The 27,122-nt window shown below is 40.1% G+C and overlaps 2 pseudogenes; one reads left to right on the top strand and one right to left on the bottom strand.

Moving 5' to 3' along the window:
* Positions 1 to 1,878: 1,878 nt before the first annotated feature.
* LOC102007294 lies at positions 1,879 to 2,692 on the bottom strand (annotated as a pseudogene).
* LOC102003513 lies at positions 2,546 to 26,813 on the top strand (annotated as a pseudogene).
* The last annotated feature ends 309 nt before the right edge of the window (positions 26,814 to 27,122 follow it).

Here is a 27,122-nt window from a genome sequence, read left to right as displayed (position 1 = left end):
GGCTTCAGTTCTCTCTCTGCTATAAAGCACAGGCAGGAGAAATCCTCCCTACCTGTAGGGGAGCAAATTCTGGGGAGGAACTGTGGGCATGATTACAGTGGGACATCCTTCCTACCCTTTACACTTGAATTTCCTTCCGGACTTTGGACCGTGGTGGTGAGTGAGGCCTGTATGGTATTGAGTTTCAGCAATTCACAGTCTCTGGTAAAATGAACAGTCTCTGGTAAAATGCTGTGAACAGAATAAGACAAACAGCAGTGGACAAAAGCCACCATTCCACGTCATGGGGAGCTCAGGGCTCAGGTCCTCCCGGTGTCACTTTGAAAGTTGATTTGAACATTTCTTCCTGAGAGAGTTTGGTAGTGCGAGGCGAAGGTCCACCTTTTACTCTTGTATACTCTCCAGTAACAGAGACTTCATGCAAATGTGGTTTTCCTTGTGATCCCTCTTGTTGTGCAAGTCCAAATCCACTGCTTTGCAGCTCTCTTTCTAAAGTCATATTGCAGAAGAGGACATGATTCTCCCTAAAACGAAGGAAGTAAGATGTCATTGTCTGGAAAACGTACCAGTACATATGGCAGCAAATGTTATTCATTAATTACTGTTGGTCAGAGTAAATCGTTATCAGTGAGTGAAACTTACTTATTAATGTATGATTCTACACCTATCCTGTGGTATGTTTCATGCCTATAGTTCCTCCTTGCCCTGCATCATAGCAGCTGAGAGTCTGTAGCTAATGCTTCTGGGCTGCGGTCCCATGGCTCCTGCACGTTTGCCTCTCCACTCCCTCTGTGCCTGTGTCTGCTGCTGGCATCTGGCTTTGCCCAGGCAGGCAGGCTGCGGGTGGTGCCCATGGACGGGAGCCCGTGGTCCGCCATATACTCGTAGTGGATTAACTCATCCTCAGAGGACATGAGGTGGTGGTGGTCATGCCAGAGCTGAGTTGGCAATTGGGACAATCACTGAATTTGACAGTAAAGGTTTATCCAACTTCTTACACGCAGGAGGATTTGTACCCTGAGTGAAAGGCTTTGTCCTAACACTCAGTGGAAAACTCCAGAAGAGTGGACAGTATATTTTCTCTAATGACAGGTTCATTCAAATGTTTTTATGACATCATTTATCCACAATGTTGGAGTTTGCTTAATGATAAAAAATTAATGTAATACTGGAAGCACAGTTCTTCTGATGCAGTGTTTCTGAATCCTTCCGTTGTGTGTGGCTTCATTGCTGCCAACGGCTTTCACTCCCATCTGTGTCCACTCCCCTTCGTCCCTTCCTGACCCCTTGATTTTTCTGGGCATTTTGGGATACCAAGGGTTTCACAGAAAGAGGGAGCACACAGCCGTATTTCCCGCTTGGAGGATCATTTAGTTTGCCCCTATTCTTTCAAAAACTTAGACTTTGTCTCTGAAATTCTCCAATCACCTGTCACTCTATGTCATCTTTTCAGTCAACCATCAATTTTCTTTTTAGGCATGGGCTTAGTTCTGGACTGTCCCAGACCTGTAATGCCCAGCATGATCCTTGTTGAGGGGATCAACTGCCACTGGGGAAGCCCCTTTGCCGAATGTACATTTTGTCCTTTCACACATTCAGGATTATCTTTTTTTTTTTTTTTTTTCCAAGTCCAAAATTCTTAGTTTATAATAAAACTGTAAAGTTAAAAAAAAAAAAAGGGTAAAACTATCAGTGCCATCTACTGCAGAAGTCCAACATCTTCTTAAAATGTTGTTTAACAAGTTGCAGAGAAACATGTCTGGAAGCAACGTAACTGAAAGGAAACTGCTTGTGTTTTTACCCCTTTAAATTATTATCATCTTTAGTATTTTCTCTTTCCAAATAGAAATTCGCAGCCTCTGTAACGTTACTCTTGAGTCAACCATTCTGGGCAGTGGCCACTTGCATGTATCCAAAATCATCTTCTTCATGTGTTCTCTTCCAATTGCCTGTGGTACCAGAATGAACAGATAAGGACCTTTCCATTTGAAGTGGTGACATCATCTGTATTGTTAACTTTGCTGGGTAGATGGCTTCCTATTCCTGAAGTTGATGGGCAAATCCAGCATTAGTATTAATACAAAATCTTCTTTCTTGCACATAAGCAAATGCACCTCTGTACTTCATCCCAGATGTCTCCATAATGTATGCAGTAACAAAGGCAGCGCTTCTGGAGATCCCTGCATTTCCATGGACAAGAACTTCTCCTCCAGGGTGTAAGCTCCCATCAATACAATCCTTAGTCATAGGGAAAAAAACGTATTACATTTTCCACTGGATTATCTGCAGTATCCAAGACTAAATATCTAAATAATTGTTGAAAGTTTGGTTTAGTAAAGTTTGCTTCAATATTTTGTCGTATGCAAATTATGTGCGTTATTCCATGTTTCTGTAGTATAGGTAGCTTGATTTCATAGCAGAAGAATATGGGCCTAAGAATAATCCAGGTAAAATTTCCTGCACCTGTCGTCTCATTGGGTAGGTCCACTCCTCGGCGTCGTCCTTGCACTGTGGGAGCGTGGGGAACTCCAGCTTCACGTCCTCCATGGCCCGGCCCACGAGCGGGCGGGCTGGGCGGGGAGCTCCTGCCGGCCCGACCCGCAGCGGCGAAAGGATGGAGGGCGGGTGGGGCGGAGGGCTCCCAACTAACACTCTCGGGCGAGGGCGTCCCAGCGACTCCGGTGGTGGCGGCGGCGGCAACGGGGAAGAGGAGGGTTGTGCGGCCCGTGCCCGGCCGCCGTGCTCAGGATTATCTGGTTTTGGACAATAAAATTTCACTATTGAACTGGGATTGTTATTTCCACTTGTCACACTTGTCTTTCTCATTTAATAATTATTTTATTGCTGTTTATTTAATTATAAGATAATAAACTTTATAAAACTGCCCTCATTTGTGTCATGAATATAAAATTGACAAAATTATATATAATTAATAGGTTTTATCTTTAATATTGTTCTTTAAAAACAGTATTAAAAATTTTCCTGTATGTCAATTATGCATTTCCACCTATGCCAAAAGGCCCTGATAGTTTTTTTAGGGGGCAGTGCCCTAACAGTTTTGTCTGTATATTTTTCATTTTCTTAAGTCATATATATATATGCACATGTCTAAGACAGCTTTTCATGCCGATTTTATTAAAATACTATCTAATGATAGCCCAATTATACTGTTCTTCACCTTGCGTTTTTCATTTGCCAGTCAGTAATAGACATGCTCAGGGAGCAGTATTGAAAAATCTGATATTACTTTGGGCACATCTTACTTTTTAAATCAAACAATTGTTGGTGATATTTAACCTTCTTTTAATTTCTGGTTTTGAGAACTGAACTTTTAGCAACAATCCTTAACTCTTTTCTTTACATTGAATTTTTCCTACAGTCTCACTCTCATCTCAGGGAGCTAGAACCCCAGGAATAGTGTTACTGAGTTTGGTGGTATACACTTACTACATTTCAATAAATGTGAAAAACTGGTTTAAATTTTATAGGGCCCTTTCTTAGGATTAACAGTATATGAGAGTTTGTTTTTATTAGTACATGTTTGTGGCACGGCGTGACTATGCTCACTGTGGGTAGCTGGGACACATACATGACATGTCTTATTCCTTTCACATCCCCTTCCTTTTCTCCTTGTCCCTCCCTCCATCCCCTGGTCGCCATCCCATTTGCCAAAGACCCATCTCCCTATTTCCTATTGTCTGTGTTTTATTTTGCTCTTTAGTCATACTTTGGGTTTCTTGTATAAGAGAAACAACACAATTTATTTCACTTAACATTACAGTCTCAAGGCATCCATTTCCTACCCATGACTCAAGTTTATCTTTATAGCAGAGTAGTACTGTGTTGTGTATCAATACCACATTTGCTTTATCCATTCCTCTGCTGATGAATACATAGCCACCTCTGCGGTAGAGATGTATCACTTCTGTTGCTATAAACATGGGTATGGATGTACCTGTGTGATCCGAGTCTTCAATTCTTTCATGAAGGTACCTTGGAGGCGGGTAGCTTGGTCAGATACAATTTTTAAATTAAGTTTTTGAGGAATATTCATACTGATTTCCATAATGATTGTGCTATTTTACATTCCCATCATCACTGTAGGTTTCCTCCCCCCGCTCCCCACAGCCTTGGCAGCATTCGCTACTATTTTATTTCTTGATTGCCATTTTTTCCTGGAGTAAGATAGACTCTCGGTACTTGTTTGTTTTTGTGTTTTGATGTTGAGGCAGGGTCTGGCTATTGGTTCAGGGTAGCACTGAACTAATAGTGAGGCCAAGCTCGGCCTCAAACTCACAGTAGTCCTTTGGCCTCAGCCTTCCGCGTGCTGGGAGTTTGGGGCCTTTGCCACCTCACCAGGCTTTCAGTGCTGTTTCAGCTTGTGTTTCTGAGATGACCAGCAGTGTTAGTCATTTTCATGGGTTTGTTGGCCATTTGGACTTCTGCTGAGAAGTGTCTATTCATTTTTATTTGCCCATTTATTGATTGTTAACTATTCTGGTTTGTCTGTAATTTTTATATTTATGAAATTTTTATTGGGTAATTTTTGAACTAAATTAATACATGTAACAATCTCAAAACTGTAGTTGACATATAAATATGCAATAAAGCAGAGACATAATCGTTAGTGACTACTTAACAAACATATGGCTACCTACTGTGTAGAGAACTCTGTTGTACTAAAGTAGAAGAAAGTGTCCTCAGCAGCAAATGTGGGTGTTGGGCTCACTACAAACTTATATGCATTGAATATCAGTATTTTTCATACTCTATGAGTTTGATAGGTGGAAAAAATGGTATTCCATGGATTTAATTTATGTTTTTTTCTGAAAAAAAAAATAAAACAAAATTTCATAACAAAATAATAGGAGAAGAGCCATGGTTAATACACTGCAGATTGTTATCTTTGAAGTAGTCACTCAGAATACAAGATATGGGCATAAAAATTCTCCAAATGTTGGCACAAACATTTCTTTTCAATGAACTAAGAGAAACTATTATAAACTATGTTGTATTTTTTTCCTTTTCCTTTTCCCCCTTCCTCAATCCTATTCCTATTTCTTTTTGAATAATTTCTTCCCATTTCACTATATCTATTGTTCATTTTGGTCCTTATTTACTCTTTCAGTTTCTCAGACCAGGGAGACAATATGATGTTTAAATATGTGAGTCTGATTTATTTCACTTATGAATATGGTCTCAAGGTGAGGCCATTTACCTATAAATGTCTCAAGTTTATACTTCTTTATGGCTGAGGAGTACTCCATCATATAAGAAGACCACATCTTTTTTATCCATTCCTTGGTTGATGGGCAATTGGGTTGTTCCCACAATTTAGCTACTACAAATTGTGCTGCCATAAGCCCGGGTGCACATATATCGCTGTGGTATGATGTTTTTAATTCTTCTAGGAAGATACCCAGAAGGGGAATAGCTGGGTCAAACGGGACCTCTAATCACACTCCCAAAATTGTTATACAGATTTAATGCACTCCTAATCAAAATACCATTAGCATATCTCACAGAACTAGAGAAAAAATTCCTAAAACTCATTTGGAACCAGAAGAGACCTAGAATAGCAAAGACAATCTTGGGCAACAAAGGCAAGGCAAGGGGCATTACAGTCCCTGACTTCAAATTATAGTATGAAGTTACTGTGATAAAATCAGCATGGTACTGGCAGAAACAAAACAAAACAAAACCAGACGTGAGAATTAGTGGAACAGATTGGAAGATGCAGACACAGGTCTAAGCACACTCAGCTACCTTACATTTCACTAAGGGGCCAAACACATTCATTGGAAGAAGGATAGCCTCTTTAATTAATGGTGCTGCAAAACTGATGGGATCTTATATAACCAATATAAAAAGGGTGTTTCAAGTTTGAATTGCCTTTTGTAATCTAAGAAATAGAGAAGGTTCTAAAGTAGTCTGCTAGATGCCACTCTTCAGCTGTTAAGTAAGATAAAAAGCATAAGTAGAATCACTAATTATATTGATAGGTTCATGATTAAATTGCAGAATAACAGCTAGAATAGCAATAATTTCAGATCTTTGCGCAAAAAGCCCAGGGATCTCTACTCTCTGTTGATAATTTTTACTGCAAATTGCAGCCTTGCCCTCAGATGAACCATCTGTAAACCACTGCACTAGAAATGGGTTCAAGAGGGCCCCCGGTGCATGGGGAACCACGTGCCGGTCTTCGGATCAGCGGCTCACTCCCTGCCTCATAGGCCCCCAGAAGGAGGGCTTCTGGCGCACAGGGAGCCACGGGCGGGGACCGCTGGTCTTCAGGCTGGCTAGCTTCCTGCCTTGTAGGCCCCCCAGAGGGAGGGCCCCCGGTGCATGGGTAGCCATGCGGCGGCGAGCTCTGTTGCGCGCTGGCCCTTAGGCCGGCGGCCGCCGCTCAATTAAGATCTATCATGACACAGAGAAACAGTGACACAATTGGCCCACCATGCACCGACTGCAGATGCCCACCCATGGACGTGTGTGAATCATTCAAACTTTGAACAACCCCTGGGAATATATGCATACAACGGGCCACTCTTGCTCCTGCCATTGAGAACCAGAAAGGTCCAGAGTCAGTGGAGGAGCAGCTGCTGAACAAGGACTCAGAGAACATGAGAATGCAGACTAAGCCCAAGGAGTCAGAGGTCCAGTGGACTGGGGTCACGAGGGCTGCTCGGAAGCTGTAAACCAGGAGGACCTTGCACAATACCTGTAGAGACTCCCTGGAAGCCATTCTTCCCCTGACAGTACAGGCTGTGGTGGAGCTCGGAAGAAGTCTGCAGCAGGATTCCTTCTGCCTGTGCTGACGGATGGGGAGAGGACACTAACTGGTTGTGGAGTCCCAATGGGATGGGAGGCTGGAGAGAAAATGCTACAAAAAATGGCTTTGGCCCCAGAGGGCTCACTTGATTTTTGACAACCCTTAGGCTGTAACTACTTGTTAGATCCTTCTTGTGTATCTCTGTCTTCCTGAGAAACCACTTTGAAGATAACACCATGTATTATAGCAGTCATTGATATTTTCCTACTAATCTATCCGTAACTCTGTAATGTTTGCATTGTTCCTATCCTATTTCATAAATGGATCCATGTTTATTATTATGTGTTTCCTACAACAACCACTGAGAATTATTGAATGATTATTCAGTAGGTTACTCATGTATAGTTCTATTTATATTCTTTAGAAGCCACTTTGAAGATACCTAAGTATAGTACAACTATTGATAATCTCCTACCTATTTTGTCTGTAACTCACTATCATTTGTCTATTTGTTTTCCTGAGAAACTATCTTGTAGATAACAATATGTAGAAGGATAACCATTGATAATTTCCTACCACTTTGTCTGTAATTTGGTAATCCTCCCCCCTATTATTATGTAATCCTTCTTTTACTCTTTAAAATAAAAAAAATTTAAAAAAATGGGTTCAAATTTGCAATTTTTGGAATAATACATGAATTTTTAAAAAATTGAAAAATAGGATCATGGGAAGTGATGATGAATTTATCCTATAAAATCTGCAAATGTTATTTAACAATACAGGGCTTGTTCTAACAGTAAAATATTGATCAATAGGTAACACAGTCATTATGGGCTCAATACCAAAAAGCTGCCCACACCTTATTCTGCCCATGGTAACAATATCAGCACTTTTTTCTACGAATAATTGTAAAGTTTTAATTAGTTGATTCAGAAGGTAAAACCATTGAATGGGCATATCTGCTTGCCATAAAACTGTCCTATAAGGCCTGAAGCAGGATGAGGGGTATCTAATACATAAAGAATAAGGAGATAGTTCACGTTTATTCTAAAAACTTGAGCTGTTGTAATACTTTTTTCTACTATTGTTAATTCTTTTTGTGCCTCTGTAGGTAAATTACAAGGGGAGTCAATGGATAAATCTCCTTGTAAGGGATTATATAGATTATTAATTGATAGGTAGCAATACCCAATTTTGGCCATATCCAATTTATATCTCTTAACAATTTTTGAAAATCGTTTAAAGTCTTTAGGCGATCACATCTGATTTGAAATTTTTGTGGCCTTACAGCTCAGGTGGTCACTAGTGTTCCCAAATAATAATAAGGGCTGGATAACTGAACCTTATCTGGGGTAATACAGAGACCAAAAGATTTTAAATCTTCTTTTGTTTCAGCGAAAAGCTCAGAAAGTTGTTGTCTAGTGGATACAGCCAATAGGATATAATGCACACATTGGATAGCATAAGCAAAAGAGGTGTTTCTGACTTGCTGTAAGGCTTGCAGCTACAAAACACTGACACAAGGTGGGGCTATTTCTCATACCATGCAGTAGAACTACCCACTGAGAGCACAGCTCAGTGGCTCAGCGCCTGCCTGGCAAGGGAGGGGTTGCGAGTTCGATTCCTGCTACCGGAAGAAAAAAAAGCTGTGGAGAAGCGGTCCGTGCAGCCGCTGTGCTCAGACACCTCACAAGAGGCACCGCCACGCCCACGGCGCAAAAAGGCTCATTTCGGAAATGTTAACGGTTTAGTTTTCTCTGCCGTGATTTCACAGGGAATTCGGGTTTGCATCTGACGTGAGGCCAACCCAAGGTCTTGTTTAGCATTGATTTCAAAGATGCACGTGACGTTGTTTCACAGCAAAGGTCTCAGTGTCTCCCTTTGATCTTCCCTGCTAAGTACATTTACATTTATACCTCCCCGATAGATGGTTCCTAGCTCCTTGTCACAGACCTGCTGCCCTAGGACTTGGTTCCAGACGGGCAGCGCTGGACCTGGGGCGGGCCTGATGGCATGGAGCCTCCTTGCTTCCGCGTTCGCGTGACTCTTAGCGCTTTGAAGTCAGTTCTAAAAATGAACAAGCTATAAATGCACAAGAAGGAGCAACCGATTACACCTAAAACGGACTCTGGACACTCTCAGATGAAGACTCTGTGTAGATTTCAGTTCTGCGTTTGCCCTAAGTTGATCAAAGCATCGATAAGAAAATGACTAAAACTGTTGCATCTTTGTGTGTACTTATTACTTGATGTAATAAAGCTTATTTTCATTAACAAAAAAAATTGTACTAGTCACAGGAAAGGCAAAGGGCTGCCTATTTGCTGGATAAAGAGGAATATTAAAAAAGCAATCTTTTAAATTAATTACTGTTAATGACCAATCTTTCAGGCTGCAGCTGCATCGGGCAGTCCTAGTGGTAGTGCCCCCATGGGTAATAAGCACGCATTTTCAACCCTTAGATCTTGTAATAATCTCCGTTTACCTGATTTTTTTTGGAATAACAAAAACAGACACATTCCGGGGCCAACAGAGGATTTCAAATGTTTCAACCGCAATTGTTCTGCAATCAGGTTTTGCAACTGAATAAGCTTCTCCTGTGTAAGAGGCCACTGAGCAACCCATACGGGTGAGTGGATTTTCCGTTGTAAGGGCAAAGCAGTTTTCGGGGGAGAAGCAAAAACGGTCATCATTAGAAATGTGGCTGATAGCCGATACCGTATTTATCATTTTTTAGGAACAGAGGTAATGGGTTTTGTGATCCCTTGTAAAATCTTTCCTAGTCATTTCCCATTTTGAAAGCCCATTCTACTCATTATATGTTCTGCCTTAGACCCTGTTTCATTGGTTAACATTAATTTCCATTTTTGTAGCAAGTCTTTACCCCATAAATTGGCAAGAATAGGAGCCATATAAGGGAAGAAAAGACCCTCCTGTTGATCAGGTCCTTCATAAGATAAAGGAGAGACACACTGTGGAGACCCCAGTCTCAGCAATGAGGTAGGAGTGAGTCTCCTTGGCCATCTGCACTTGCCTCTGTAAGCTCCTCAGAATATTTTGTATTGATTTTCGTAAAACACATGGGCCTTCCTCCAGATACTTCTTGAGTAAAATGAATTTCTTTTCTGGTAGCCTTCTTATCAGGGTCTTGTTTTCTTTGGACTTGTTTATATTTAACAAAGGAAGGCTTATCCAAGGGTAACAAAACCAATTGTACAATATAACCACTTATTAAAAAACCCAAATATCTTGAGAGCAAGCAAAAACCTGAATTTCATCACAACAATCATGGTAAATAGGCTTGGGAGAATAGTCATTCCTTGTAAGTTTAAATCAACTTTGCTCAAAATGAGCCCTACTGTCCCCTCTGAAGGGGGTCCCCTACTCCCGTAAGGATGAGAGTGGTCTTTTCTGCTCCAGTGAGTGTTACTCTGTGTGGCAGGAAGATCTAATCCTGTGTTTTGAGCTGTTACCCTAGTGAGGGAAATAACGTCTCTCCTGGGAGCCACATCTGTGGCTGTTGAAGTTGCTGATGGATCTGAACTGGGTAAAGCTGAGCAAAGGTCTGATTGGCATTGTTCATTTCCCCTATTTTGGGGGAGGAGGGTTGGTCTGGGGCAAGGCCCCGACCCTGTCAGAGGCCTCCCATCCTTATGACATTTAGAATGGCAGTGCTTAGCCTGATGCTTCCCTTTCATGCAGTGAAGGCGGAGACCAGGAGCAGGATTGGAGTCATCTTGGCGGGAGGCATTACCCTCTTCAGCTACTGTCGCTGAAGCACTGGCTTCCCTAGGTTGAGTGGGGCCTTGCCGTTTTTATGCACACGTCCAATTTTACAATTGCAACATTTAACATTACTCTTCTTGCTCTTAGTTCCTTTAGCAAAACCCACCATAACCTGGGCCATCAAATTAGTTTTATATAATTCAGTGCCTATATGTTGGCAAGCTTGAATATATGTCCTTAAATCATTCGTTGCCTTTGCTGGATTTAAGGCCTGTTTACAGTTTAGTTGGCATTGGTGTGGGTCAACTGCAGGACTAAGATATCCACAGCATGGATATTAGAAACTTGTCTGGCTCAAATCTCTTGGAATTTTGCCACAAACCGGGTGAAAGGCTCTTTAGGTCTTTGGAGAACGTGTAAAAAAGGACTGGACAGAAACCCCATCCTCAGGGACCATGGTACAAGCCTTTTTCATCAAATCAGCTAATTGTTGACACATTTCATCAGGGTACTGAATCTGTTCCTCAAGGGGAGCGTATTGCCCTATTCCAGAAAGCATTCATCATCTCTGTGTCCACAGAGGTCACAGCCGGTTCTATTCTTTTGGGCCTATTATACAATAAGGTTTCTTAATTGTACAGCAAAATGAAGAAATTGAGTAGAAGACAGCATGTTTTTGCTAGATGTTTGATATGATAGGGAGTCAAGCAATACGTATCTCGGACATTCTCCAGGAGTCCTACCATAAATGGACTCTGGGAAGCATTGCCAGTAACCTTTTGTTTAAGGTTAATTTAAATCCAAAAGGCACATGAACACTTAAGGGTGATTTTTATCATTTGGACTTGGTTGGGCGCCTACTGGAAAGCAGGCAGGAGTGCCAAAACCTTTTCCCTGGGCAGCAGTTTCCTTTAAACTCTGCAAATATCTAGACAAAGCTGCACGGGGTGGCTTCCTTTCAAGCTTTTCCAGCTGAGCTGGTTTTTCCCCAGGTGCCTCTGACTGTGGGGGCAGCCAGGGAAAATCCCCTTTGCTTTCAATGTTGGCTTGTATGTCTTCTTCCCAAGAAGAGCAAACCAGGGTGGCATTGGCACCGGGTTTTGTTTTCTCTGCCTCAAAAAGGGGCGTTGTCATACTCCTTAGTTTTGTTTTTTTAACCCAGGGAGCTGCATTATTGGCAGTGAACTTAACACCAAACAAAATTCCATGTAGCAAAGGTCTCAGGAGAGGCCATCTCCCGCCTGCCATGGGCTCTTTTGAGATTTTCTTCCATGCGTTTCCAGTTTTCAACGACTAAGTTGTCTTGCTTGAGGAAACCAAGGCTTGAATTCCATCACTTCTTGTAACATTTTGGACAAATTACTAGTGGGTAGGCAGGCATCAGACTGCTTTAACAAAACAGAGCAATTGTATGTATCATTGCTCCTCTGCTTAGAAATTCTGCCTCATGAAAATTTCTATTCATGGAAGGAGCACTAACCTTTCTTTTTCTCTTTTTGCTCCCTCATTACACATCTCTTTATTTGTCCCGCCAAATCCTTTGGTGTCTCAGAGCTTAACCTCCTCTCAAGGTGATCTTCTTTGCTTATCCCAGCTGGAGAAGTGCCTTGTTTATGGCACCAGTTATTGGGAGCTTATCAGGCCCCCAATCACCTGGGTGAAGGTATGACAAAGGATAGAGGAGTCAGGGAATAATTTAGAATGCAAGGGGGTCCAGAAGGGCAGAGCTCTTATCTGGCTAAGACCAAAAATCTCTGAACTCTTCACTCTTTATTGAAGGCACACAGCTTTCTAGGGGGGGTGTAGGGAGATCCTGGGAACAGAGGAGTAGAAGGTACTGACCGAGCAAGGTCTAGTGAGAAACAAAGCATTATGCCATTGATTAATGGGAAGTTATTTTTCCCTTGGTTTAATATTTACTTCTATAGAATTTTGTACCACAGTCAGAGTCCTCAGCTGAACTGCAATCTTGCCTTTTGAAATGTCACAATATCACCGGTCTTAGAGACCTCTACTGAGACCAGCGGGATAGGGAGTTTTGTTTCCTCATGCTGGTTCACCAGCAGGGCACATAGGCCTAGGACAGACTCAGATTTTTGATATAGACAGCTAATTTATGGATTTGTAGCTCACTCAGAGTGGTCTCTAGCTCTGTCTTCCAGATCTGATAGTCTATCTTCATGTTGGTTGATTCTGCTTCATATATGTTTAGTATAATTTTTAATCTCCTGGAGTTTGATTTGATTCTGTTTTATGGAATCCAGTTTTTTTCTATGCTGGGCATTCATATTTTCCATGTCTTTCCTAAACTCCTCTATTTTGTATCTGTATCTACTCTAGATTCACTAACCATTTACTTAATTATGATCATCATCTCTTTAATTATCTGTGTAATTATTTCTGCTTTGGCTTTGTCAAGAGACACATTCATCTGTTTTGTTGCTTCAGTTACTACCATTTCACAAAATTCAGCTGGGTGGCTTTTGTTTTCATCTATCTCAAAAACCACTGGATTTGCTTTGGGGGAGCTGAGGACTTTGAGATACATCTTTCTTCCCTGTCTTCTCACTTTTTTTCTTTATTTTTCTTCTGCATCAAGTCTTGTAAATTGCTTGTGGCAAGTAGCTTTATTACTAGTATTGAAACCTCTTTAGGTAATGACTACTTTTCAGAGATGTCTTCTAAGTGTAAGTGGCTTTTGACCTTTGAATCTATCCCAGAATCCTACTTTTTCTAATTATTAGGTTTTAGAAGTTGCAGGCTGTTTGACCTAGGATCGTGTTCTTTTGTACAGGACTGTAGTATTATTTATGACCTGCAAACAATCTAGGTATTGGCATACAATGAAGATCAATTGATCACAACATCCATGTCACCTTGATTGAAGTAGTACAATCAGTAATAACAATAACATCAATTACAAACTGGAAAATTAGATACTGTAATAATTAAGTTTGCCACATCTAATCATAGGTACAAGACTTATAGTTATATAACAAAACCCAATACAGACAGTTATATACAGTAAATATCAACTCAATAGAGCAATTTTACTCCCTTCACCATAAAGCAGTATTTTGCTGCAGTAAGATATATCTAATTACCTACAGATCCATAGTTATAAATGGTATAGGTGTGAAAGTATGAACAAAAAAGAGAAAAGAAATACATTATAAAAAATGAACTCCTGGAAGATGTGAAGAATGGGTTAAGACTGTTGTAAAAGGTCCCATTAAGGAGTGAAGGGAAATTAGTGGTATTAGATAGCAGTAAGAGAAAAGACCAAGTTGGAAAAGGACTAAGACGGAGTACAGATTAAATCAGTAAAAAAAAAAAAAAAAAAAATTCTAAGGAAACAAGTTTAAAGAGCAAAAGTGGAGTAAGAAGGGAGAGAGGGAGGGAGAATAAAGAGAGGACCTATTTACACAAATAAAGCAAAGTAATATTTAAAAAGGGAGACAATGAGGAAATGGGAGCTAAAACTCCAAGTTCCTCCAAAGGGGAAAAAAAATGAAACAGGTTCCAATAGAGGAGAAACAAAAAGTGGGGAGGGTGTTTAAACAATGGGAAAAAATGAAGAAAAAAGAGAGAATGAGGGAAAAAAGTTCCTATGTGTTTCTAGAAGTGTTTTCTTCCAGGGACAGTAGCTTTTATTCTTACAAGTCACATTCCTCTTTGCCACATGTTGTGGTCTGTGAGTTTATACTGAGGTTACTTGGCTCAAGGGAGACCTGTCTCTGTAATAATCCTATTTGTGGCAGCTGTTCAAGATGGAGTATTAGACCAGGGAAGGTGTGGGGCCTTAGTTCTAAGGTTCCCATGGTGGATTCCTGCTGGCTGGGGTCCAATACTGATTACTTGATATTTATTCAGGTGTCTATGGGATAGGCTGCCAACACCAGGCGGAGCTTCAAGTGGACTTGGGCAACCAGAATTCCAGTGCTGCCTAAGACTAACATAGAGGGATTCCTGTAGGCCCAGTGCGGTCACAAAGCGCTAGATAGTGTCTCACAGGTGTCTGAAGAACAGGGCAAAAAACAGGCAGAACCTCACCCCTTGCTGTTTATCTAGGCAGAAGACCGGCCTATTGTGTTAGGCAAAGACTGTGCCCAGGACTCTGGAAGAATATGGGGTGGAGATTCTGATGCCCCCACACTGTGGGGGCAGTGTGCCTGGTGCTGAATGGATGCTGCCAGAGTCCAAGGGTATCAGGCAGAGATTCACACAGGCTTGGAACATCCTGTGTAAACCCAGGTTGCCCGGGAACTGGTGCTAGATGTCAGACAGAGTCTCCGGCAGGTCTAGGAGTGGAGCAGCGTAGTGAGAGGTGGGTTTAGGCTCAAGGGAGCCCAGGGTGCAGAATCTGGACACACCAGGGTTAGCTCTGTCTGCCCAGTGAATGTCCCAGTTGGCGTGAGATAAACTGCAGGCTCCTGGAGGTGACTCAAATGTGTCTGGGCTCCAACACTGAAGACTCATGACACAACTAATGATTGTTTATCCTCTCAGAGTTTATCTTCTTCTGTTTGTTTTTGGACAGTCTAATGTAAAGGACTGATGGTCATTGGCAAAAGCTGCCAAGAAAATAAGAGACAGAGAGATCCAGGACTATACAGAATGTAATCATAATGGGGATTCATTGGCTGACTCCCAGTATGGGCAGCAGAAAGATGGATTGATCCCTGCAATTGTGTTCAGAGGGTGGGGACTTGTGTAGTGGTCATATGAATGTGGACGTCATCTTTGCCAGAATGTACACATTTGTATTGAGTTAAAAATCAAAGATATCACGCACATCCTGGTCCAAATGGCACAGTGTGTGTCACATACCACTCGCTCCATGTTGGGAAACCATGTGGATTAAAGGGGTCAGGGTTCCTCAGGTCTTCATGGAAGTTATTACTGAAGATGCCTACAGTGCAGCTGGATCTCCACACTGTGGTTCAGGAAGTGGAAGCTCATTACCACCCCAGGCAGATAGGGTTGCTTCTGAGCTCTTCTAGTGGCTGGGCCACTGTCTGTTCTCTGATGTCAGGTGTGGTCACTGCCAGGGCTCCACTGTCTGGTGAAATAACTATACAACCACCCATCAGGTGGGGCCCCTGGCTCAGTATGTCGTAGCTTCTGGTGGGGCTGATTACTAGCTGGGTAACCTGGTCAGGCCACTCTGCTCTTCGGGATCTGCAGTTGGCAAAGCTGTGGAATGAACTCTGTTGTTACACAGGGTCTTTTCTTGGGAAAATAAGGACCTGGGGGCTATACACCTTAGACAGGCACAATTCTGGAATGCCTCCTTTCCAGGGTTCACCCAAGAGTGACTTTTGCTGATCGGCAGGGGTTTGACCCACCCGAGTTAAGAATGTTTAGCCTCTGTGTTTTTGTGAAATGTCCCAAAGTTGGAGTCTGTCCGTCTGTGTGAGGTCATTGGCCCTATATTTTACTGAGTGAAGGATTTCCTATGTGAAGCCACTGTAATTCCTTGGATTCTCTGAAATCTGAAGTGGAAATGTTCCTGTTTGAGTGGAATCCCTTGATGGCCCTTGACTCCGTGTAGGGAAAATGACAGTCTAGGGACTGTGTGAACTTCCCAGTCTTCTGCTTGTAGCAAGCAGCCCAACTGTGCAGCTGTTGTACGAGCTTGGAGGATGTCTGTAGGCAGATGCCACAGCTGGAAACAGCGCCAAGTTTCCGTCAGGGTCCACACGGTGATTGGTATTTTAATGGCCTCCCTTCTTTGTTTCTACCAGACTCTGTGTGGTCTGGTAGTACAGTTCTCATTCGCTTTCCCTGTGAGTGAGCACAGTAGTATGCATCTCAGAAATGCTGACAGTGGAAGCATCTCAGAAATGCTAGGACAGCTGATGAAGCCCTCCATTCTCTCCCTACTAAGTACCATCACTGTCAGTAAATCCCTGCTGTCTGAAGTGGTACAAGTGGGACAGAGAGATGGTTAGCAGGCTTATAGTGAGACACTCTTCCTATACTTCTAACTGAATTTCATTCTGTTCTGTAGAGCACAGGTGTAGTTGAGGCCGGTGTCCTATTAATCGATTTTTACCATATCAGTCTCAAATGGTGTGAAAAGGAAAGATGAAGCCTTGTAGAAATAGAATAATGCAAACAAGCCAGGTACGGGGCACACACCTGGAGTCCCAGCACTTGGAAGGCTGAGGCAGGGGGATTGCCATGAGTTGAAGCCTGGACTGCATAGTGAGTTCAAGGCCAGCCCGAACTACATAGCAAGACCTTGTCTCAAAAAACCAGAAAAAATGACTTTAAGAACAAGTCCATTCTTGGCAGAGATACTCAGGAACAAGTGTTTCATAACAGTGAGGATGACAGGGCCAACAGTGAAAACTTAGAAGCTGGGTTTATAATCTCTTTATAAGCAGAGCCTTTCATAGTGAGAAGAGAAGGCCCCAACTTCGCTTTCTTATACTCTTTTAGTGGAGACTGTGTTCAGATTTGCTTTGACATTTAATCTTTCTGAGCTCTGTAAGTGAAATCCACGGCTTCACATCCTGTTTCTGAAGTCGTGATGCAGAATATGTTAGGAGTCTCCCTAGGGCAAAGGTCATAAACTCCCCTCTCTAGAAACACAGCAGGAGTTATGTCTGAAAAAGAGCCCATTAATCATTGTTCTAAATAAATATATCTGTGAGTGTAAGTTTATTTGTGAATGAGTGAGGCCTCCTCTGAGGATAGGTTTTATGCCTGTATCTTTTCTACCTGCTGCACTTCACACCAGCCGAGAGTCCGAGCAGCTGGGTGGCTCTAGGCTGCAGTCCCCATGGCTCCCGCACGTTCTCCTGCCCCCTTCCCTCTGTGCCTGTGCCTGCTGCTGGCATCTGGCTTTGCCCAGGCAGGCAGGCTGCGGGTGGTGCCCATGGACGGGAGCCCATGGTCCGCCATATACTCGTAGTGGATTAACTCATCCTCAGAGGACATGAGGTGGTGTTGGTCATGCCAGAGCTGAGTTAGCAATTGGGACAATCACTTAGTTTGACAGTAAAGATTTATCCAATTTCTTACACTGTGGAGGATTTGTACCCTGAGTGAAAGGTTTTGTACTAACACTCAGTAGAAAACTCCAGAGCAATGTGCAGCGTATTTTCTCTGGTAATAGAAACTTTACTTAAATATACTTTGCCTTTCAATCTTTCTGATTTCACCAAGTCCAAATCCATTGCATAATATCTGTGTTTGTAGCTTTGCCATGTGGGCCAGGCTATGATACTTTCACAGATAATGACAATGGACTGTCCTTGATGGAAAAGGTACTAGTAGGAATGCTAGCAAAGAACTTCATTAATTGGTCTGAGTAAGCCATTTTCAGTGAGTGTTACTTCTCCTGTATCAGTGTGTGAATCTCCTCCCATTCTGTGGCAGGCTAGGTGCCTGTACTTATTCCACTTAGGTGCCTGTACTTAGAGGGGTTGGGTCTGAGCGGCTGTGTGGCTCCGGGCTGCAGTCCCCATGGCTCCCGCACGTTCGCCCGCCCTCCTCCCTCTGCGCCTGTGTCTGCTGCTGGCATCCGGCTTTGCCCAGGCAGGCAGGCTGCTGGTGGTGCCCATGGACGGGAGCCCCTGGTTCACCATGTACTTGGTGTTGGAGAAACTTATCCAAAGAGGACACGAGGTGGTTGCGGTATTCAAAATGCAGGAGTTTGTTTAATGATAAGAAGTTAGTAGAATACCTGAAGGAGAGTTCTTTTGATGCAGTGTTTCTAGATCCTCTTGATGTGTGTGGCTTAACTGCTGCCAAATATTTCTCGCTGCTGTCTGGTCTTTACCGCAGAAAGTTTGCCATTGTGTTGAAGAAGTTGTGCAGAGCCCTGCTCCTCTCTCTTATGTTCCCAATTTTCTCCCGGGCTGCTCAGATGCCATAAATTCAAGGAGAGAATACAGAACTATATTTCCTACTTGGAGGAATGTTTAATTTTCCCTTATTATTTAAAAAATGCCTAGAGCTTGCCTCTGAAATTCTCCAAAGGCCTGTTACCACATACGATCTCTTCAGCCAACCTTCCGTTTGGTTGCTACGCGGTGACTTTGTTTTTGACTATCCCAGACTGTGATACCCAATCTGGTCTTCGTTAGTGGAATCAACTGCCATCAGGGAAGGCCCTTGCCCAAGGTACGTTCTCTCCTCTTTGGCATGTTAAAAATAACCTGGCTTTGTACTTTAAATAAAATATTCCTTACTAAACTGTGATTTATAGTTCACATTCGCTGCATCTAGAAATTCTTCTTCCCTTATGAATTGTTTTGACCCATTCATTACTTGCGGTTAAGCAAACTGTGAAGCTGCCCTTGGTGATAGGTATGTATATGGCAAAGATACCACTGCATATTATAATCAAACCACACTTCTAGTAACGCTTTTGGAAAATAATACATTAAGATGTGAAATGTTACTTTTAGCTAATCCTGTGCTATCTCCTGTTAGAACGTACTTTTTGAAGTTTTCTATGCCTTTCTCCTACTTTGTTGATTATTATATATGTATGCAAATATCTCATGCAAGTTTCACCTCAACTTTATTCCATAAAAACTAGTAATGAAATGTACATGACATCCTTTCCATGCAAATTTCACTTGCTAATACATCAGAGATATGGACACAGACTACTATGCACAGATTGGGCATGTGCTTTTAGCAATTGCATTGAAATCGTGGTAAAGATGGAACTTATGCTTTTGAACCAACCAACAATGTTGGATATTTAAACTTTTTTAGTTTTGTTCTCATGAACAAGAGGCAATCTTAAGAATGCTCCTTATATTCGTGTATTTCCATATTCTTGGTGTTGGGTCAGTAATCTAGTGTTATAGGAGTAGGAGTGCTGGGTCAAGTGGTATCTCATGTTACGTTGTACAAAATTTGACAAACTGCTTTTAGCACTTCCTGTGCTGTGCTCAGCAGTATAGGGAGTGGGTAGCTCTTCCATTCTCTCTGTAGCTCCACTGTCAAACTTCTAGTTTTTCTATTTTTCAGAGCGAAAGAATATTGTCTGTGCCTGCTTTGGTTTCCAGTTTCTATTTCTATATTCATATGAATCCCTTGGATTTCCTTTTTGTAAATTACAGTTACTTTTGTCAGTCAATTTTAATATGCATATTTCTTTTTAGCTAATTGCTGTAATTCCCATTAGTACTAGGGATATCAATATAGTCTTTTTAGATGTGCTGCAAATGTTTATCTAGGACTTTTATCCTTTGTCATAAAGGCTTCGATATTGGTGAAATCCAATTGGTTCAATATTTATTTACAAACTTCTGGATTTCAACTTGTTTAGTTTTCTTTAATCCTGACATATAAATTCATTTTCTTCATATTGGGTATCTTAGAATTTTTTTTTTTGTACCGGGAATCGAACTTTGGACCTTGCGCTTGCCAGGCAGGCACTTATACCACTGAGCTATATCCCCGGTTATCTTAGAAGTTTTAATTCTTGCAATGTGAATAACACATTTTTTGGTCGCACTTTTTGCTAATGCTTTCAATACAATTTTTTATCTCTTACATTTCTGTTTGGCATGCTTTATAGGACTTAAATCTTTGCTAAACTGATCATGCATGCTTTGTACTTTTTGTTTAGCTTGAGTAGTTATACGTTAATGTTTTGTTGTGCTCAATTACCCTTTATTAAGACTATTATCTGTTTAGTTATATCATCTTTGAGCTTGCTGAGCACCTTATTAGTGTATTTTTTGTTTCTTCCCTTATCATATCATATACTTCAGCTGTTTGACCTTTCATTTCCTCTGTATTAATGCTCTATTTCATATTTCAGAAAATTGGGAGCTTTTGGGCAATTTGTTTCTTTGTCATGTTTCTATTTTTTTGCTCATTGTTCAGGGTTGTTTAAAGTGGAAAGACTTTGTTGCTAGCATAGAGATCTCCTTTGTTAGTGATACACTGTCAAGGAACTACGGATTTATGCCTCTTTCTCACAACCTAATCACTTTCATTCTTTTGGGAGGAGAGGGTGCAGTGTAATTGCCCATAAACTGTAGTAATGTTGATGATACAAAGGGAAACCAGATATTGGCATATAGTAAAAATCAACTAATAGCAACAAGCATGCCACCACGGGCCACAGTGAAGAAGTCACCAAGAATAATAAATAGAAAACAAACTGGATATTGATATACCATGAGAGTCAATAAATACTACCACTGGGCCACTCTTCACAGTGGAGAAAGAGATCCACAATAATTATGTAAATACAAAGAAAAGCCAAATATTGATATACAGCAAATATCTACTAAGTGCAAAAACTGTACAACTACAAAGTAATTAACAACAGAAAAGAATTCAACATAATAGACAATGAAATAGCTGAGAATTTATAAAGCTAAATGATATACTAATAAAAATGGAGGTGTTGGAGAAAGGAAAAATGAAGAAGTAAAATTTGAAATTTTAAAGAAAAGGAAGATGAAGAAGAGAGAAAAGTGAGATAAAGGATCTAATCAGGAGAAGAGAAAATTAATAAATGAGGTAAAAGAAATAGCAAAGAACAGACAAGAAACAAGAAAAAAAGGCTGTTATGAGTAGTACTTCTACAAATACTCACATATAGCTTTTGTTTCAGTACCTGGGTTCTATTCTTGGAGTACATAGTCAGAAGTGAAAGAGAGTGGTCCTTGAGGGGGCTGGGGATTTAGCTCAGCAGCACAGCACCTGCCTGGCAAGCGCAAGGTTGTGAGTTCGATTCCTGGTACCGGAAACCCCTCCTGCCCACCCCTGCCAAAAAAACCCCCAAAAACCGAGATTGGTCCTTGGTTTAACTCATTGAGAATCCACCAAACTTTTCTGGAGAGCTGCACCATTTTACACCCCACTGGGCCATTTATGAGAGTTTTAATTTCTCTGCAACCTCACCAACTTCTTATCTCTTAGTATAGTCACGCTAGTGGGCATAAACGTATCGAGAGCTTCTTTTTTTGCATTTTGATAATGATGTTGACCACCTGCACATATGCTTGTTTTTGAATTTTATATATTTGAAAAAATGTCAATTCAAGGCCTATGTCATTCTCAAATGGGCGGCTTAAGTTCTTAATCTATCTGGGATAATAAAACCATATTATGATATAACATTTACAAATATTTCCTCCCCTGAAATGTTTTGTCTTTCATTTGTCTTGATAGTTACTTTGGATGCAAAAACACTTTTTCATTTTGATGAACTCCAATTTTTTTGTCCTTTTTTGTTTTGGGTGAAACATCCAAGATATCATTTGTAAATACAGTGTTGTGAAGACTTAATTTATTATATATATGATATCATTGATTCATTTGAAGTTTACTTTTTGATATGGTATAAGGAAAGTGTCCCACTTCATCTTTGGATATGGAAAATTGGTTGTCTGCTCTAACTGCTGAAGAGATTATTCTTTCTATTTGAGGGATATTGGCACCCTCGTTTACAAAAGAACTGACCACAGATGTGTGTAGTTATTTCTGATCCTCAATTCTACTCTATTTATCTATTTATAAAAGTCAATTTTGAGACAATGAGAATTTTATGAATGGAAAGTTATATAATATTTAAGAACTACTCTTTTTCTTATGTCATAGTGATATTGTGGTCATGTGAAAATTTTTTTATATTAAATAAATAAAACTCTTTTTATATTAAATAAATTATTTAGAGATAGAAGAACATATCCAGAATTTGTATTAAAATATTACAGACAAAACTGTTTAAAAAGAAATAAAAGGATGAATGAATACAGACAATAAAGTATTGAAAATCATTTGAACCTAAGGATAGATATAGGAATGCTCATGATATTATCTTTCTTTTCTGAGTTTGAAAACTTTGATAAATAACTAAAACAAATTATACTGGTAAATGACCTTGGGCTTATCCACTAATAGCTGAATTTGAATGTAGATTTTGAAATGAAGCTAGGAAATGAGAGAAAGAAAGAAATGGTAGACGCACAGATTTTCCTTACTGTGTAACTCTATAACACCTGCATATCTCTAGGGCCTGCGTGATTCTAAATTGTATGTACTGAGTCTGAATTCCTTCTAGCAAGACCAAGTAGCCAATTCTACTGAAACCCACAAAAATTGAAAGAGATGAGAGTGATTATTTTTATTTCCTTCATCAGATCAATTTCAGTGTTCTCCTGAACGATGATTTGCCAAAAATTAATTCCATCACTAATTGCTCTCACTGATACTTCAAGTGCTATGTTGAACAGGATTGGTAATAGTGACATCCTTGTTTTGTTCCCGATTTTAGAGGAAACGATTTCAGTTTTTCTCCATTTAGTATCATGTTGGCAACAAGTTTATCACAAACAGTTCTAGCAGATTGAGGTTAGGTCTTTCTATACCTATTTTCTTCAGTTTTTTTTTAATCATGAAAAGAGAGGTGGAAATTTGTCCCTTCCCTCTCTCCCTCGTCCACCCTTTTCTTAATCCTTTTCCTTTTTTTTTTTGTACTTGTGTGCGGTACATAATGTTTATATTCTGTGTGTGGAGTTGGTTCATGTACCTAACATATCCCAGTTTCTTTTTTTCATGCCCTATCTCTTTCTTCCTTCCCTCCCTGCCCCTGTATCTCTTGGTCCCCTTGCTCTTTGAGAACAATCTCTTTTCCCACTTTCTATTATTGATCTTTTAATTTGCTCTTTATTTTTACTCTTTATTTTATTTTTACTTCTCATATAAGACAAACCATGTGATATTTAAGCTTATGTGTCTGATTTATTTCACTTAACATTATGGTCTTAAGGTATAAGGATGTTGAATTTTGTCAAATACTTTTTCTGCATCTATTGCTCTGTTTATGTGATATTGAATTTATTGATTTGCATATGTTGAGCTTTCCTGGCAACTATGAGATGAAACCTATTTTATTCTATTTGCCAATATTTTGTTGAGAATTTTGCATGTATGTTGATTGAGGGGACTGGCCTGTACTTTTCTCTTTTCTGGTAGAGTCTTTGCCTGGTTTTTGGATCTGAGTGGTGCTGGCTTCCAGGAATGAGTGCAGGAGCACCCCTTCCTTTTCACTTTCACTGAAGAGTCTGAGGAATATTGGTGATATAATGTCCCTAAAAGTTTTTTAGAATTAAGCAGTGGATCTGTCAGGTCCAGAACCTTTTTTAGCTGGTAGCTTTTTCTTTTTATTACTAACTCAGTTTCCCTTCTTGTTACTTGATTGTTCAAAAATTTTATCTCTCTTTGGTTTAGAGATACTTCCTATGTGTTCTAGGAATCTGTCCATTTCTACATTGGACAATTTCTTTCTAAGAAAAGAATCTTTATGGATCAAAAGGATCCATACATATCATGTCAAAGGAAGTCTTTTTTTAAGTATTCAACTAATTTCTTCTCATTAAACAAATGCCTACTGTGAAAAGGTGTGAAGAGGAAGCCCAAATTTAGCTGTCCTAAAATCTCTGTTAGTAAAAATTTTACTCAAATGTACTTTGCCTTTTAATCTTTCTGAGTCCAAACCCATCGCTTAATAGTTAGGTATGTAAAGCCACATTACAAGATGGCATGATTCTTTTGAGCAAAGAGAAAAAACCACTCTTGTCTAGAAAGCACGCCAGAAGAATGTATGCTAGTGTTACTCATTAATCATTGTTCCAAGTAAATCATTTTCGGTGAGTGGAACTTTATCAGTGCATGAATCTCTGTGAATCTCTGTGGTATATTCTGTCTGTACTTCTGCCTATTGCATTATGCAAGCTGAGATTCCGAGCAGCTGGGTGGCTCCAGGCTGCGGTCCCATGGCTCCAGCACGTGCACTGGACTCCCCCGCCCCCCATGCCTGTGTCTGCTGCTGGCATCCGGCTTTGCCCAGGCAGGCAGGCTGCTGGTGGTGCCCCTGGACGGGAGCCACTGGTTCACCATGCGCTCGGTGGTGGAGAAGCTCGTCCAGAGAGGACACGAGGTGGTTGCGCTCATGCCGGAGGTGAGTTGGCAGCTGGGACAATCATTAATTTTGACAGTAAAGACTTACTCCACTTCTTACACCTTGGAGGATTTGGATCGGAAGTTCATGGTTTTTGCTGACACTCATTGGAACACTCGAGAGCAAAGCGTGTACTCCTTTGCAACAGGTTCATCCAAAGAATTTTTTGACATTTTCTTTTCACATTGCAGGAGTTTGTTTAATGAGAAGAAATTAGTGGAATATTTAAAAAAGACTTCCTTTGATGCCGTGTTTATGGATCCTTTTGATGTGTGTGGCTTAATTGTTGCCAAATATTTTTCACTCCCATCAGTGGTCCTTTCTAGGGGAGGACTTTGCCATTTTCTTGAAGAAGGTATGCAGAGCCCTGCTTCTCTGTTTTACATTCCCAGCTTTTCCTCTGGCTTCTCAGATGCCATGACTTTCAAGGAGAGGGTACAGAACCATATGTACCAATTGGAGGAGCATTTAGTTTGCCCTTATTTTCTAAAAAAGGCCTTAGAAATTGCCTCTGAAATTCTCCAAAAGCTTGTTACCACATACGATCTCTTCAGTCACATGTCAGTTTGGTTGTTACCCAAGGACTTTATTTTCGACTATCCCAGACCTGTGATGCCCATCACGGTCTTCGTTGGTGGAATCAACTGCCATCAGGGAAGTTCACTGTCAGAGGTATGTTCTGTCTCCTGTGGCACATGAAGTATAACCTGACTTTGTACTTTGATTAAAATGATTCCTTCCTTATGTCACTTATGTTTGTCACATTAGTCTTTCTGATTCAATGTATTATTTTGTTCTCTTTTATTTAATTGTGGGTTAAAAAACTTTATAAAGCAGCTCTTGTTTATGTGCATGCATATAAATTATTTTTAATTATATATACACTTTAATTATATACACACTTCTGGAAAAGTAAAACGTATAAATATTTTAATACTAAATTTATTGAGACATCGTGAAATTAATGCAAGTTTCCTTTGGCCTTAACAGTTATAAGAGGTACTCAAAGTGGTGGCCATTAGCTTCCAGACATTTATTAGTACGGCAGACTGTTACTTGTATAACCTTGGTCACTGAGATTGCTGCACATACATTTTCAATTTCTTCTCCAAAGGCTGGCACTGTAGTGGATTTTCTGCAGTATGATGTCCTCTAGGATCTGCCATACAAAGGAAACACGATCTGTTGAAAAAAAAATACACATTTCTGCTTGAAATAGGTGTACATTTTTTTGACAGACTCTGTATTTTCCAAATTGTGTTTTTCTCATGCAATTTTCACATCTATTTTATTAATTTAATAATAGGCTACACATACTGTTCTTTACATGGAATTTTTCACTTGTCAATAAATAATAGGTTCACAAGCCAATATTTCACATTTCTTTTAATAATTTCATTAAAATTTCACTCTGGTTATGCCTTATTTTTTGGAAGTTGACCAATAGTGATAGATATCTAAGTTTTTCTAATTTTTGCTTTTATGAACAGAACTAATAGTAAACGTTCTTAGCTGTTTTCTTTGCATTCAAGTTTCATGATCTCTGTCTTACCTCAGTAGGCTACAGTCCCAGGAACAGAGTTGCTAGGTTTAAGGGTGTTTGCATACTATGTTCTCATACACTTGAGAAACTGATTTTAAAACTTGTATGACCTCACTCTAACATCAATTTTATATGACAGCTGTAGTTTTCCCACAGCTTCTCTGGCTGTAGACATTATCAAATATTTAAAGTTTCCTTAATTTTCTGGACAAAGATATTGTGCTGTTTAGGTCCTGTTGTGGTTTTTAGGTCCTACTGTTATTGCTCTGTTGGTCATTTGCATTTCTGCTTTTGTGAATTACTATTCATGTTTCTTAAGTTTTGACAGAGCTCTTTTCATAGGTAATAGGTATAAACTTCTTGAGTATTAGGAATGTCAACACTTACTCTTTTTTCTAGGCATTGGAAATAATTTTTCATTGACTGGTCTTCATCTTTTTTTTCCTACATGATTTTTGCTTTTTGGTAGTGTCACTTTTTGGCAGTTTTTTCTGGATTTCAATTTACTTAGGTTTTCCCAAACCTGAGATACAGAGATATGTTCTCTATATAATGTTTTAATTCTTCCAATATTGATATAATTTATTTTTTGCAATTAACCCTTCAATCCATACAGTAGAAAGATCAAATTGTATTTCTTTTCTGAAAGTATAATTGATTATACCAATACCTTTTTATAGTAATTGTGGTCTCACTCATAGTACAGAAATGCATCTTTATGTTGTTTTAATTTTCTACATTCTTTGAGACTGCTTCTGATCACTCGCTTTGTCCACTGTCCTCTTTTGCTGTTTATTCTGCAGAACCACAGTTTGACTAAGTAGTGAGTTTTAATGTCTGGTAGTAAAATTCCTATGTTCACTATCAATGTTTCTAAATTTTGTTGGAGAATGTCATATTTTCCTTTATAAAATTTAAAATAGGTAATCTAGCTATGTTCTTACTTTCTTTTATGAGTTAGTGAGATTCGTTAGGTAAAAACTATCATCAGCAATTAATTTCCTCCCTGATATTTATAGTGCTGGAATTAGTCAGCTTTGTGTCACTATTAGGAAACTCCCGAGACTATTTACTTGTAAAGGGAAAAGGATGATTTTGGCCCATGGGTCTGAAACTTGCAGTCCAAGGTTGAG

This window comes from Chinchilla lanigera, unplaced genomic scaffold (assembly GCF_000276665.1).
Source record: "Chinchilla lanigera isolate Chin_1 unplaced genomic scaffold, ChiLan1.0 scaffold00052, whole genome shotgun sequence".
In the NCBI taxonomy this organism is placed as follows: domain Eukaryota; kingdom Metazoa; phylum Chordata; class Mammalia; order Rodentia; family Chinchillidae; genus Chinchilla; species Chinchilla lanigera.
This window is presented reverse-complemented; position numbering and strand designations above follow the sequence as displayed.